Genomic DNA, 15,184 nt, shown 5'->3' on the forward strand with positions numbered 1-15,184 from the left:
ATATGGGCAATGTTTTACTCAAATGAGACTGCTAGCATGCTCAGAGATAAAAAGTATGAGAGTCCTCTATTATGAAAATCAAATGAAGCACAGGCAAAATGCAGACAAACTTGACAGAGGAAGGTGCTAGCTGAAATGTGGGAGAAAATTCTGTAAGCTTCATGTTTCTGCAAAATGTGTATAAACCAATTGAGTCTACTCTATCTGCCAATCTTTCTTTTATAGCCTCATAGGCCCCTAGGACTAAAAGTAAGTGTGGATATTAAATTTATGATAATAGGGGCACTGAATTCCAGCGCAGTAGTCTCTAAGCACTTTCTTATGAGGAACGATTCTGAACTTCCTTAAAGTTTTATGGTTACTTAAAGAAGAAGGATGTTACTGAAAGAAAAAGGAGTACAAGCTGCTGGCGGGGGCAGCTGACAGTCCTCCTCTCCCTGCCTGAAGTCTCAGGGAACTTAGGAAGGCGATGTGTTGATGGTAATTAGGCTGGCAATCAACGAAGAGCAGTTTTACGCTGAAGGGAGACCTGGAAAGCACGCCTGTAGAGGCTGTTCTACGCACATGGTGTCTGCTATAACGATGCCCTCTTACTTTTTGTATGACTCTGAACTAGTCATTCCCTCTCTCTTGCTTTACTAGACTTGTTATGAGGACCAAGTAAGGCAACGGACAACAGTGAGAGAGATGCTGTATTTTTAGTATATGTTGCTATATTTCTAATATAGACTGCTATATGTTGCAAAATTTCTTCCTCTACTTTCTAGGCATACACTTCGTTTCCATTTCCCAGCTGATTTTGTTATTAGGTATAGCTATGTAACTGAGTTCTCGTCAATAGTGACACAAGCCACTTTTTAGGCTGGCCCATAGAATTTTCCCATGTGATCCTTTTTTCTCTTTCTTTCCTTATCTTCTGTGTTAATAGAAAGTAGTCTGTAGATGTAGAAGAGGAAGAACCAAAAGATGGAAGTCACCTAGGCCTGGAATGATCACGTAGAGCCCACCCAGCCAGGATCACACTCTGTTATATTAGAGTGTACAATAAACTTGCCTTATTTAAGCCACTGAGGTTCTTTGGTTTATTTGTTCCAGCAGTTAGCACTGTATTAACTAATATATTAATATTATATAAATGCTTTCTATATGCTAGGCACATACACACTTCTTTAATCCTCACAGACCCCATGATATAGGTACGACTACAGGCTCAGGGAGTTTAAGTGATTTGTTTAAATTCACAGAGTATGTTGAGCTGAAATATAAACCCAGATAGTCCAAATCAAAAAGCCTTGGCTATTAACCATTACACTACATTGCTTCTCCCAATACAGGAAACATTACTAGGTGCAGTACCTGGCAAAGAGTCAGCACTTAATTTATGTTAGCTATTATCACACAGACAAAAAGAGAAATCAGAATGGAGAACAAATAATTAAAAACAAAAAACCTTGATTCTAAAATTTTCTTATCAACTAACATCTTTACAAAGAATACAAATATCCTTTTATTTGTTAGTAAGGTCTGGCTGGCTAAAGGTAAATAGTAATGAAAACATAAAAAGTTGAACATGTTAAGTGGATAATCCAAAGTATAGTTTATATCTATAGATCAATAACCAAAATGGCATTTCTAATCAAGTGTGTTTATTGTAACACATTATAGAAATAATCAAAAAGCCCTTATTTCTGACCAATAGAAGACTGGTAAAATTATGCAGCCATTAACATTATAGTTCAAAAGATTTTGAATGATATGAAGAAAATGCTTCTCATAAAATATGACCCAATGACATAAAGGCATTCAGTTATCAATTGATTTAATCCATCCAAAAAATGTTTACTGAGTACTTATTATATGGTATAGGTCTTGGGCTAGGAGGTGGCCATATGGTCCCTATTTCCAGAGAGTATATGGTCTAGCTTTCAGTGTAGACTTCGTCAACATACTGGCAGAGTTCCTCTTCTAGGGCTTAGTTTAATTACCTACCAAATAAGGAGAGTGGATTTGATGGTTGTCAAGGTCTCTGCAGCAATTAAGTTCAACAAGTGACAACAGAATCCTTTATTCAGTCCAGCATAAAACATTATTTGGTGTATCTGCAAGGTTGTAACTCAACTAAAATTGTAGCAGTACCATAAACCTATTAATGTTAGCTCCATTTAAAGTGAATAGCCACTTTGGTTCACCCAAGACTGAGAGGTTTCCTGAGATGTAGGACTTTTGGACTAAAATCCAGACAGTCCCAGCAAACTGAGATGGTTGGTCATATAAGTTCCATATGAAGTTATTAGCCTTAAATGCTAAAACTAATTTTAATTACAAAACCCTCAATTAATGTGTATTTTATTTTGGAATGATTTCATATGTGGTATAAAACTGGAAGAACAGGAATTATGTATGTGTATTAATCCATTCAATTGTCAACAATTTTTAGAGAAACAACACATTTAGTATGAAAGTTAACAATGAACACGACAGTCACATAATTATAACTTGCATAGTCATCAACCTCTAAGAGCTTGGTGGTGGATGTTAAAACTAAATATCAAATATTAAAACTATAATATTAGTTTAGAGAGGAAAAAGAACACTGACTACCAGCACTCTTGTTACTATTTTAGTTAGAGAGCGACCTATTTTCAACTTTGAAAAATTGTGGTTTTAACTGGCATATTATAATTTTCTTTTCAAAATACAGGTGTTCTTTTAAAGATTATTCAAATTTGATCACCCTCTAATGTTTCGTCCTTCTTTTTCCCCTCATTTACCACATAGATCAGTACAATTGGGTTAATACCAATTATAATGTTCCTTCAAACCCAACATAAAGAACCTTGGGGATTGTGGGTGAATCCAGCGGGGTTTCTGGTATCTCAACACAGCCAGCCCCAGGGGCAAGAACTCTGCACATCAACAGCAAGACCTGGCTCTCTTGGGAACTCTTGGGCTCTTCTCTCCAATTCCATTCTCCTTCAAAGATTCCAAGGGCTTCTACAACACCCTAACAATAAATACTAAGATAAAGTCTTTTTTTTTTTTTAACCAATTAATAGATTCAGTACCCTAGGATAAGGTGAGATCACTCAGGGGTAATTCAGATAGATTTGAGCTCTTTAAGCAAGAAACAAGTGAATGGTTTGGTTTAGTTATGCGGTTTATTGACTGGGTGTTTCTTTTTCATTCATCCTGATGACAAGAGGCTTTTAAGTGTCAGTAAATAAAATATTCCTGAAACCTCTTTGCAGAGTTAAAAAAAAATGGCAGTTTCTAAAATTTGAACCAATAACTAGGAAATTTACCAAATTTCCAATAACTGGACTAAATTTCAGACTCTTATAGGAGTTCTACCTCATTTGTCCTTTTCTGTCCAGGGCAATCCCCACCCTACTGCCCAAGTCCCCTCCCCCATCTCTGACACACACACACACACACACACACACACACACAGATTTCTTCCTAATGATAATACTGCCTCTGTGTGGAGCCAAATAAATGCAGTGGCCAAGTAGATATAGGCAGAGCTTCCTTTCTCACTCTCGCTTTGGGGAAGAGGGAAATTAGTTTAAATAAATGATATGCCGATTTTAAAAGCGATGAATTGAACAGCAGGGAGACAGAGTCCATTTCTTCCACTGGAGCTGCTAGTGCCTTTAAAATATTCTGTCACATGTGTCAGTTCATCATCCCACCTGTCTAACCTGATGTCTTGTTTTAGTCTTCAATACCTGGCTACTAATGCCTAGAGCTTACATTTGTAGAATGCTTGCTATATACTAAGCACTGCCGTAAGCATTTTACATGCTCACTCTCACTTAACCAGCATAATCCTTTGGAATAGGTACTGTTATTAACCCCACTTGAGAACCAAGGCAAATAAGACTTAAAGAGATAAAGTGACTGGCCCATAGGGACATAGCTTATCAATTGCAGTGCTGGGATTTAAAGCAGTGTTGGCTTGATTTCAAAGCTCATATATGGGTGCCTGACTCATACCATTCTCACGAAGTCTCTTCCAAAACCTGGAGGCTGGCATACTTCTCGCCTCCTAGGACTATCATTAATTACGTTAACTGCCTACCCACCACCCCGCCTCCCAAAAACCTCCCTCTGCAAGGCTCTACCTCACAGGGTACGGCATCATCCACCACTAGGGAGACAGGCTGGAAAACCCAAAGGAGACTCCTTAAGAAATCTGCATTTTGTGTTTCGTTTCCCTGATCATTTAACTTTTGTATTTCCACGAGAGCCTCACCTTCTTTCAAAAAAACTTCATGCTATATACAATCTGCATGAAAAAGCGGGAAGAGACAAAATCGTGTTATGAAACTTGGGTATGGTTCTAGACACAACTTGCTTTGAAAGTTCTTAAACCTTATTCAGTTATAGACAGCAATGGGCCTTTTTTTGGTCCGGCTGTTCCTCTACTCTTCATCAACCTTCTGAGTCCTAACATTGTCTTTCCCTAGAGCCTTCTAGGGCATGCTGTGACTCACTGGTGTCTTTCATGACAGTTTCTTGGACATATAGGGACATCAAATATTTATGAGGCATCTATGTAAGACATCAAGAAATGCTATCAGGATCAAGAATATACAATTATTGTTATTCATTTTATCCTGTGGCTTCAAAGAATTCAAAAGATCATTCTGTAATAATGCATCCTTCCAAATACCCTAGAAGTTCTAAGCTTGGACATCAGGGGGAAATATCACCACACTGTCTTGCCCAGAGCTGTTCAGTACTTAAGCGCCAATGATTGTCTCTAGCTTAAAGCAGATTCCCCCAGTAAGTAGTACTGAGGCTTCCTTGTAGCCTTGTTCTAGGCTGGCCACTTTAAAGTTGAGACTCACGTTCACCTGCAGCTTGTGAAGACCCATTCCCACCCTCCCCTCCCCCTTTCTCTCTGACACCCTCCACTTCAAACAGACCCTTCTCAGTCCTCCACCCCGTATTTGAACACAACTTTCACACCTGACAAATCAAAAAGCTGTCATTCCAAAGTTTCAGAAATGTGCTCTAATAGCCTCCCTAAATCGGAAGTGACTTCGCCTGTCGGTTGAGTGTCGGAGTACTACTTCCCGCAGCAAGGGTGCGGGCCAGTTCCACGGCCACGCGAGTCCGCCCACCCGGACGTCTACCCACGGCCCAGGGAACCACCATGTATTTTTAGACGAAGGGTCAGATTTCACACCAAAACTTGGCTCTCTCCCGGGCTGAATTTTGTCTGCTTCTCAGCCCCTGAGCCCGAGTCCTACGTTGTGCAGAGATGTGGCCCCGTTGTGCCTAGCCGGCCTCCTAGCACGACCCTTGTTTTCTGTTTGGTTTTGGTGTGTCTTCTGCTACCGCGCGGCAGTGCGCTGCCTTCCTAACTCGGCCGCAGCCTGCTGTCCCCTAGACAAAAAGAGCGGCCCGCTGCTCCCTGCAGCGGAGGCGGCGCGGCGCGGCCGGGGCCACCCGAGGCCCGCCGCGCTGCGCCTTTGTTGGGCGGGCCCCAGATGGTGCCCAGCACGGGGCTGAGCCGAGGGCGGGCGCGGGGGGCGGGAGGCCGGGAGGGGGAGGCCGGGAGCGGGGTCGGGAGGGAGGGAGGCGACGGCGGAGCAGCCAATCGGCGTGCAGCCCATCAGCTGACCGCGTTTGCTTACACCAGGTGCACGCTGGCTGCGGGAGCACAAAGCGGGGCGCACAGAGGGCGCCGGCAGCGAGCCGGGGAGCGAGGCGAGGCCCGTGCGCCCGCGGCTGCAGCGCCCGCCTGGCGGGGAGAGGGGCCGGCGGCGTCAGCCCGGGCGGCGGCAGCGGCGCGGCGGCATCCCTAGGCGCCTGGGGCGCCTTCCTCGGGACCTGGCCACTCGCTGCCCCGCCCTCTGCACCCCACTTCTACCCTCCTTCCCAATCCTGCCTGCCTGTGCCCGGCCCCCAAGAGCCGGATTGAACACGGCCCCGCGCAGCAGCTGTTGCTCCTGCCGCTGCTTCGCCTCCCATCGTGGTGCTCTGCCGGGGGTCCCCCGAGGAGCCAGTGCGCGCTGCGGGCCGGGAAGGAGGCGCCGCTCCGCGGGTCCTTCTCCTGCTGCCGCCGCGCCGGTGCCCGGTCCGTGCGCACCCCGACACCCCGGCCAGCTGGGCCTCGGGGTAAGTGCGCTGGCCAGCCGGGCTGCGGCGGGAGGTGTGGGAGACAGCGAGGGGAAGTCGAGGCAAACTTGGTGGCGTGGCGGACCCTGGAGGGTCCAGGGAACCGCGGGATAGGATCGCGGGCCTAAGGGGGACGAGGGGGCGCGGTTCGTGGAGCTGGGGAAAATGCCCAAGTCGGGAAACGGCAACCTAGTCCTCCCACCCGAAAAAAAAGGGTGGGGGCAAGTGATAGTTAGGAAGGAAGGCCAGACAAAAACCGGCGAAAGGCAGCGACTGGAGCCGAGCCCGCTGGATTTCAGAGACGGACGGTGGGAGGGTGGTGCCCTGGGATTGGGAGGAAGGACGACTGCTGGAATGCGAACTGGGGAAGGCAGCTGGGGCCCGAGAAGAGCGCGTAAGAGGGGGCCCAGGGAGTTGAAAAGAGGGCCAAGAAAAGGGAAGGGAAGGCGGCAGGTTATGCAGAGAGAAAAGAGGAAGGATGTCTTGGCGGTGGCCTTGGTAATAGAAACGGGCAGGAGGAGTAATTCACAAAGCGTTGAGTGTATTGAAGTCAAACCGTTAGGAAGAATCGACTCAACTATCGGGAGGTCGAAGGGGGAGGGAAACCTCACCCTATACGTTTTGAGCACAGAAGCGGGGGCAGCCTCAGGAGGCTTGCCAGAGAGGCCGAAATGTCAGGGAAGCTTCGGTCCCCTCCAGGAATGGAGCCGGCGCCTCGTTCCCGGTTCGGCCGGGCTCAGGAGCGATGAAAGTTTGCCAGCCAGTGTCCTTTGTGCCGCGTGGAGAGGGGTGTGGGCGGCCGCCGGCTCGGTGCTCCCGAGGTTCCCGCGGCGACCGCCTCCCGCGAGGGAGTCCCTGCCTGGCAGGCTGGAGTTGGGTGGGCAAGTCCAGCGGCGGGAGGGCGGCCGCGCCCGGGACCGGTGGGAAAGCCCATCCCGGACGGGTGCGAGGGAACCGGCGTGGGCAGGCGGACTAGGACATTGGGCAGTGATGCCTGCTCCAGGAGACCGGGACCTTGCCTGTCTGTGTTCACCCCTGCAGCCCCGGCGCCAAGACCAGTGCCTGGCCATGAATGAGTGGCCGGGTGTAAATGAGGCACTTGAACCACACAGGCAAAGGCCAAGAGTCCAGAAAAATGGACCCTTCTCTAAATCTCATCCCGGCATAAATATTTTCATTCCAGACGTAGACAATAAAGGAAAAGTGGAATTCAAATTCGGTGATTTGGGCTTTTGCTTGAGGGGTTTTTCTGAAAGGCAACATGTTTTGTTCTGCAATTTGCTTTGCCAAAACAGCCTAAAGAATTAATATTACTCGAATATGCTCATTACTTCATTTTTAAGAGCTAGGACTAGAGGCTTGGAAAGTTCAGGAAGGTACTTTGATCACTATAAATCTCGAGTAAAAGTGTTATTGGTTCCAGGGCCATGTGTGTCCCGAAGTCTCTGATTTGCATGCAAATGTGAGCGGGTCCTGGCAGATGTCTGGCCTCATCCATTCACATGAAGGAATTTGAAAAGACAAGGAGTCTTCAGTTAACAATAGACCTTAAGAAAATAGAATAAAGACGCAGTGTGAGTTTTTCTGTTTGGGAATTCCATGGCTTGCTGACACCTTTATTCAAGAGCCAAATTCTTTGAGTGCTATTGTATTGAAAGCTCAGAGTAATGCTTGCTCTTTACCTGGCTGTGTGTATTTGTTCAGCATTCAAGCTAGATATTACAAGCTAGTTAGGAAAATGATTATGTGAAGCAGACAGTAACTTTAATCCACTTCTGGTGGCATGAAGTGATTTCTGAATCCACCCTCAACTTTTAGAGTTTTTCTTTTTTGCTAATTCTACCTTTTGCTCACATTTGCTTCCCATCCTCAGATATATTCAATATAGTAGAAGATAGCTGTCATTGACTTACACGAAGATCTCATTAGAGTGTCCACTATGTAGTCAAAGTCATTTGGCTCTTAAGGCACCGGACTTGTAGAACTGCAGGTGATGAAACCACCCCATGCCTAGTCACCAGAGTGGTTTTTGGGTCTAGTATAGAACAACAAACAGGGAGGCAGTCAGGCAAAGGACCTTCCTGCCTTGGCTAACATTAGCTGATTGACCACACTGCACTGTTCACCTCCTGGTGTTGTGTGACCGCTGAACAAAAGGCAGACAGTGTGGGCAGCACGTGAGACCAGCGATTATACCTACTGACAAACCAGCCCCAGTGGCCTCTCCTTTTGTCAGCCTCAAACACTGTTGAAGGGAAAAAGAACCTATTCACTGAACAGCGTTTGCCCCTGTATTCTATATATTCACTGAAAGGGACATTAAAACACAACCAAAAAAAAAGACAACATTGTATTGGAGGGCTCAGTGTTTGGGGGGAGGGGTGGGTAACAGATGTTAGTCTGCTATTTTACATATTTCCTTAAGTTATTTTTGCTGGTTCAGTGCCTTTTACACATAAGGTAGTATTTTTCCCAGGATGAGAAAAATGAATTGAATCAAATTTAAGTGAGAAAATTTTGTAGGCAAGTTTGCATTTTCTGTCTTAGAGCTATATAGAAGTTAGAAAGTAACAAATCATTGTAATAAACTCTTATTTAATACTTAAGCTTGGGATTCTGTCTTCCTGATGGAGTTGAGGATAACTATAAAATAAACTTGACATTGCTAAACTAGACTATAAACCATTTTGTTGTAAAGTTATCATCTAGATATTTTTCAGACAAACTTGGTGACGTTAAACTGACTAAAGCCTCACATTTGTGAAATCTTTTATCTTTGGCTATCCTGCCTGTGTGAAATCTTTATTCTGCAAATTTAATGAAAAGAAAGATTAGAGCTCATTCTTTGGTAAATAAAAGCAATAAAGTACTAATTATTAGAAAAGGATTATTCTGCTACATAATTCTGCTATATCTCAGACCAGAGCCAACTGTAGACCATGGTTCTGAAAAATAACCACAGGTAGCTCTGGTTAGTATCTGAAATTCTGAAAAAGCAAAGAAAAATTCAACCATCGATCTTTCTCTATTAGACTCTGCTAAGGCTATCTTGACCTCAACTGCTAGAGCCATTACTACATATTCTAAAGCAGTGACACTCATGGGAATATACCAGGTAATAAAGAAAATCTGCTTCTACAGAGCTATATTGCTACTTCTCAAGCTGGTTAACTATAAATGATTATAAGTAATCAGAATGGTGGATTTTTGATACCACCATAAAAAAATCATAAGTCATAAATAAAATAAGGTAAATTATAGGACACAGATGTTATTTTTACTATACTTTCACAATGCTTTCTTAAAATTTATTTTTAAGCTACAAAATAATAGTTCTCTGAATGATTCATTTGAGCACTAATGTAAGGTTGCTCAAATATTGTATTTAATTTTTTAAAAATTGTGCTGAACATCTATTTTGGGTTAAGCCAATTTGGAGATAAAGCAAATTCCATTTTAGAATCATATTTTAGAGTCACATGATCATTTAGAATCATGTTTCTGGAAATAATGGAAGTATCTTTAACTCATGAATAGAGCTTTGATTAATATTTTATTCAGGATGAAATTATAATTATATAGATAAAGTCAGAAAAACATGTATTCTCTCTTGTTTTGGCTCAAAGAACATAACAGCAACAAAAATTAAACTTTATCTATAAAATTCAATACTTTAGTGACCAGGGGATCCATTCATTCTAGAAGTCTTCTTAAGTGAAGTTTACTTTTTAAGTTGTCTTGTTTTAGCATATTATCATTCACCTACTTTATGGATATATTAGAGTGTAGCCTCCAAGTCCCAAAACACAAATGCATACTAAATGATGTATTAGTATTGCATTATAATCCATGATATTATAAAATATATTTCCAGACTTTATGAGCACCCTATAGAACTTGGAAGCATATTATTCAATAATTAAAATATATACCATTTTTATGTTATAGGTTTTTCTTTAAGAAACAATATGCAGGCTTACATAATATCTATCATATTTTTTACTTCTGGAATGTTTTTAAAAGCTCTAACCAAGGTAGAATGTTATTAGCAATTTTATCACTTGTTTGGTTGGTAAGCAAGCTATTAGCCAGTCATAGCTAAGTGATCTTGGATTAGTTTCTCAACCCCGCCAACTCTGTTTCCTCACTTGTAACATAACAGAGTTGGGTGAATAGGGCTGGGAGAACTAACTGCCACAATCAGTGAGATTGCTGAAAGGTTTATGGAACTGTGCCTCCAACGTCACAACCACTATCATAAACATTTAACTTGCATGGAGCCATTGTACTTAATGAACTGAAAATCATCCTTGAGATACGGAGAAGCTAGGCTTCAACTTGCAATGACAGCCACCAAAGGTCCTGTCTGCTCTGACTCTGGAGTCCCCTCTAAAGATAGATGCTGCTGCATCAGCTTTCGGCACTTAGTTTTAAAACCTGTGGAGTGAAGACTGCTTTTATAGTGGCTTATTGCCTTCCATTTATACTCTTTATAGCTCAGAGGTTGGAATGTTATTCGAAAGCTCTGATTAATATAAATGAGTTGTAATTTTCTGACCCAGGCTGTCCTAGCTCACATCCATTATACCACTGGCAGACATGTGGACTTCACAGCTGTCCCCTCATTTGTGTATGAAACAGACACACTGGTGGCATTTTTTGGTTACCATAGTTACATTAACAATATACATGTGACATGACATCCTTCTACATGAAAGGTTTCTGTAGGCAGATATTTTGTAGACCTGGGAGTAAAAGACAACTATTTAAAGTTTGGGGAACACATAAATTAGTCTGCCGTTGTTTTCTGGAGCCATCATTGCCGTCGGGAGGGGAGCCATCCTACAGTGGTGTTCAGGAAAGGGCAATCTTGGAAACAAAGATTTCCAACAATGCGTAACCTCTACAGGAGAATGTACATTGAATATTCATTTCAAAATATTTGCTCTTCCTATTTATGACTGCCCTTTGTGAGATAATGTATTAGCATAGTGATTTTCAATTTCTACAGGGAAAAATGGACAGCAGCAATGTTAGCATCCATCTTAGTAAGACGTAGGAGACAAAAAAAAATCAGTTTGCACTGTTAAGCAGTGAGCACAAAGAGAGAATCATCACTTAGCAAAACTGAAAAAGCTTTACAAAGAAAGGAAGGTGGCTTAATTGGTTTCATGCCTATAATTTTCCCCTCTAGAAAAAAATGTTAGCATGGCAATTAAGAATATCATTAACCTGCATTGTTATTTTACAATAGTAGTAAGTCTCAATTTGCATCCATAATAATTAATGTAATCAAGCACTGTACAGAGAGTCAGTAAGGCACAGGCTCAATTCCCAGCAGTGACACTAATGGCTCCTTGTCTGACCTTCTGGATGTCCTGCAACCCTCCTGGTGCTTCATGGCCCTCTCAGAGTTGTCTTTTAACGAGTCCAAGAATGCCAGTAGATGTTTCTAGTGTTACCACTGCGAAGAATTTGATTTCTGCCCCAAGTGCAGACTTGTGGTCTAGGGGACGGCCCCCACCTTTCTGCAAGGTGATTTGTTTTTCTGGCCCCTAATCCCACAGCCAAGATATTTTTTTGTTTGTTTGTTTGTTTTTTAAATATTCTCCCCCTAATATTGACAGTTCCCCACCACTTCACCTGGGCTTCCTTGAGGAGAAAAAACTTTTACAAGGGATACAGAAAGCTATTTACAATCATCAAACATTTGTTTATCCAATAAATATATATTGAGCACCAGCTGTATGCCAGGCATTGTAGGTGGCACTAAAACTAAGAGATGTTAGCTTTTTTTTTTCTGTAGCTTGTACACTGAATCCATCTTAAGCATTTTGTTTCCATCAGTCCATATATTATTCTATAAATATTTATTGATTGCCTAGTAAGAAAAAGGCAATCTGCCTAGAGGATGATTTTGCCCCTCAGGGTACATTTGGCAATATTTTGGAGACTTTTCTTGGTCAGTTGCACAACTGATGGGGAGGTGCTGCTAGCATCTAATGGGTAAAAGCCAGGGATATTGCTAAAACATCCTAAAATGCACAGGATACCTCCCCACAACAAAGAATTATCTCGTCCCAGTGTAAGGCAGTGCTGAGGATACTGGTCTTGCAGGCATTACCTCTGTTCTCAATGAACGTAAGTCTTAGGGGGGGTTCCAGAAAGGAGACGGACAAATACCATGTAGTATGCTGTGATAGTGAGAGTAGAGGCCACAGAAAGACAGAATAAGGAGCGTTAATTCAGATACTGGCTGTTAGCAAAGGCTTTGAAAAAACACACCAGTTAATTCACAGAACAGGCTATCACCTGGAACACAAGTGTTCAGCAGGAGACGATTTTCGATCTAGCCTCATTGAACATAAGTGAGTTGGATGGTTGCTTGAGAGAGGGTAGACTCCTTAAGTTTGTTGAGAACTCTAAACTGAAGATGGGAGTTGTTAATTCCTTGTAGGACTCGGTCAGAACTCAATGTGTCTTGAGTAAACAGGAGAGGATGCCGGAAACAGAAAGTCAGTAGCAATTAACACGGGTCAGCACCAACTGCGTAAAGGGAGGATGCATCTGAGTTGACAAAGCTAATAATGCCTCCTATTTTAGAATTTTAAACTTTTCAGAATCCTTAAATATGTATGTCATTTCACCTGTCACAGTTTGAGATACCAAATATTATCATTCTTCTTTTTTTTTAATAACTAAGGGACAAGAGCCATGGAGAGGTTCACTGTGACCATGGACAAGTCACTTAATGTATCTCTAAGGTTTATGCGTGATAGAAGAGAGGCTGCAAGGCTACTTTCCCTAGCACAAGTTGAATTTGTGCAGGGTCCTCAAACTACCTCCCGTGGGCCACATCCAGCCTGCCGAGGACATTTATCCAGCCTGCTGGGTGTTCTTGCCGCAGCTGCCTGTCCTGCTTAGCAGCCGACTCATCCAGGGCCCACAGTGCGCATGTGTGGAATGTGCGCCGCACTCTCCAAAGGTCTGAGGGACAGTGAACTGGCCCCCTGTTTAAAAAGTTTGAGGATCCCTGGCTAAGGTCACACATCTAGTGAAAGACTGGAGCTGGGAGAAGACCTGAGGCCCCCTGCCTATCTCAGACCTAGTTCCTTTTCCACCTGGACCGTGGCTGCATCCTGGACTGTGGAGTCAGAACAGGTAACATGACGACAGTGACTCAGCATTTAACTGTTGGGTTACCAATGAAAGTATAGACCTGCGGAGCATCAATTAAAAAGTCTCATACAGGGAAACTTAAGCTGGGTTTCCCATACACTGAAGGATTAGCCAGGCTCTGTCTCTAATATGTTATCTTAAGCTGACCTCAGCAGCTTAAAAAAATACTTGTGACAAGCAGGGAAGAAGGGTTCATAGGACAGCGATGCTAGAGTTAAAAGGTGAGGTAACTCTGAACATATGGAAGAATGGAGGATGTTCTGCCTAGAGAAGATGTAACTGTATGTAACTGTGGTGTGGTTTTTTGGTTTTGTTTTATTTTTGCTTTTTTCTTTGGCGGAGTATTTAAGCTTCCTACCAGAGAATCATGACCAGTGTATATATACAGGCACCCACACATGCACACACACACAACAGGGGCACAGATTCCATACTGAGAAGTTTATGTTTGTTTGTGTTTTAAATAAGATGTACACCTCAGAATGAGTTTTGGAGAGAGCCTTCCCTCGGGGTCTGAAAGGTGTACTGACTTCTCACTCCTCTGGGACAGTGTAATGTTTTCTTATGAGAAGTAAGACTGAGAGGCTGCATGACCACTCACGTTTATTTTCATCCTCTGTGATTTCCAAGGCCATAAATAAGAGTTACTAGGACTTCAGCCACGTCCTGGGAATTTCCAGGACACTAGCGGAATCTACATTACCTCATCAGACCATCACAGGACCACCAAGGCAGTGGATTACTATTCTAGCTGACAGTGGTTCTGTGCAGTGAGGACTACAGGTAAAGCTCAAGCCCCCAAAGGACCAGTTAGTGTTGCTGTGTTCTATGGGGACACAGTCAACCTCCTGACATGCTCAGAAACTCATCCTTTCCCACTCAGGAGTCCAGGTGAAAAAATCCAGCCATTTCAAAGCCATCTGAAGGGAAAACACAAAGTTTGTGGGCAGATGCTAGTGGGATATTTCTCTCTTTGTGCGTGAAGGATAGCACTGTCAAATTGGAGCACTAGTGCACGAGTTTCCAAATGGTTTCACTACCAGGACTGCACAATGGAGTGAGAGACTAGCTCTATACTTTAGTAATTGGGAGGGAAATATTATATAGGGCTCCCAAATTATGTCCCCAGAGCCCACTATTTTTCTTAACATACCATTGTAGTCGTAGGAGATAGATAATGACATCCACCATTGTTGTGCCTTTCCAGTGTGTTAGAACCATTAATTCTCTTAATCCTTACGACAACTCTACAATGTAGACACCCACTTTACAGCTCAGGAAACTCAGGCAGGCAGCAATTAAGTAACTTGCCCAAGGTCACACAACTAGTGTGTACTTAATAAATACTTGTGTATATTTGGATAAATGGATGAATGAATAATACTTTGTTCTAGAGGAGAGAAGCCACTACTTGAATTCTCAGTTTATAGCATTCCTGCTTTACAGGCAGGGCACTTTCAAGAACTGCCTCTGTGACTCGTGAATGATAGGGGAAGAGCTGGTCAGAGGCAGAGCAGGGGTTGAACTTGGGTCTGACTCTAAACCTGCACTGTTAAAGCCGTGCCTATGTTTCTTCCTCTTTAATTGCAGCCGTAAAACAGAAGGACTGGACTAGATTGGTTCTTACCCCATCCAGCTTGAAAAAATGCTATGATTCCATATTAAAGTCTATGTAAAATAAATCATTTTTTTTTACTATTTTTAATTTTGAAATCTAGTTTAGTATTTTTTTTAACCAATCATCATTGAGTTACCCTTTAAAATTACCTTGGAATTATTAATAGAACATATTTTTTTAACCATATTTAAGATAAATCATTTTAAATGGAGGAAAATGTATACTTAAAAGATTTCCTTCTCTTAACCACTGCCATCA

The 15,184-nt window shown here is 42.9% G+C and overlaps 1 protein-coding gene and 1 long non-coding RNA gene across 4 annotated transcripts in view; one reads left to right on the forward strand and one right to left on the reverse strand.

The window, feature by feature from the left end:
* LOC142865020 (uncharacterized) overlaps positions 1-15,184 on the reverse strand; it is a 585,997-nt gene that overhangs the window by 336,681 nt on the left and 234,132 nt on the right. The gene's annotated exons all lie outside the window — the stretch shown is intronic.
* Positions 5,762-15,184, forward strand: part of LRRN1 (leucine rich repeat neuronal 1) — a 51,819-nt gene continuing 42,396 nt past the window's right edge. Inside the window, exon 1 of the mRNA XM_012751485.3 lies at positions 5,762-6,129. The gene's annotated coding sequence lies outside the window, so the exon portion shown is untranslated. The remainder of the gene's footprint in view (positions 6,130-15,184) is intronic.

Source organism: Microcebus murinus, chromosome 28 (assembly GCF_040939455.1).
Source record: "Microcebus murinus isolate Inina chromosome 28, M.murinus_Inina_mat1.0, whole genome shotgun sequence".
NCBI classification, from domain to species: domain Eukaryota; kingdom Metazoa; phylum Chordata; class Mammalia; order Primates; family Cheirogaleidae; genus Microcebus; species Microcebus murinus.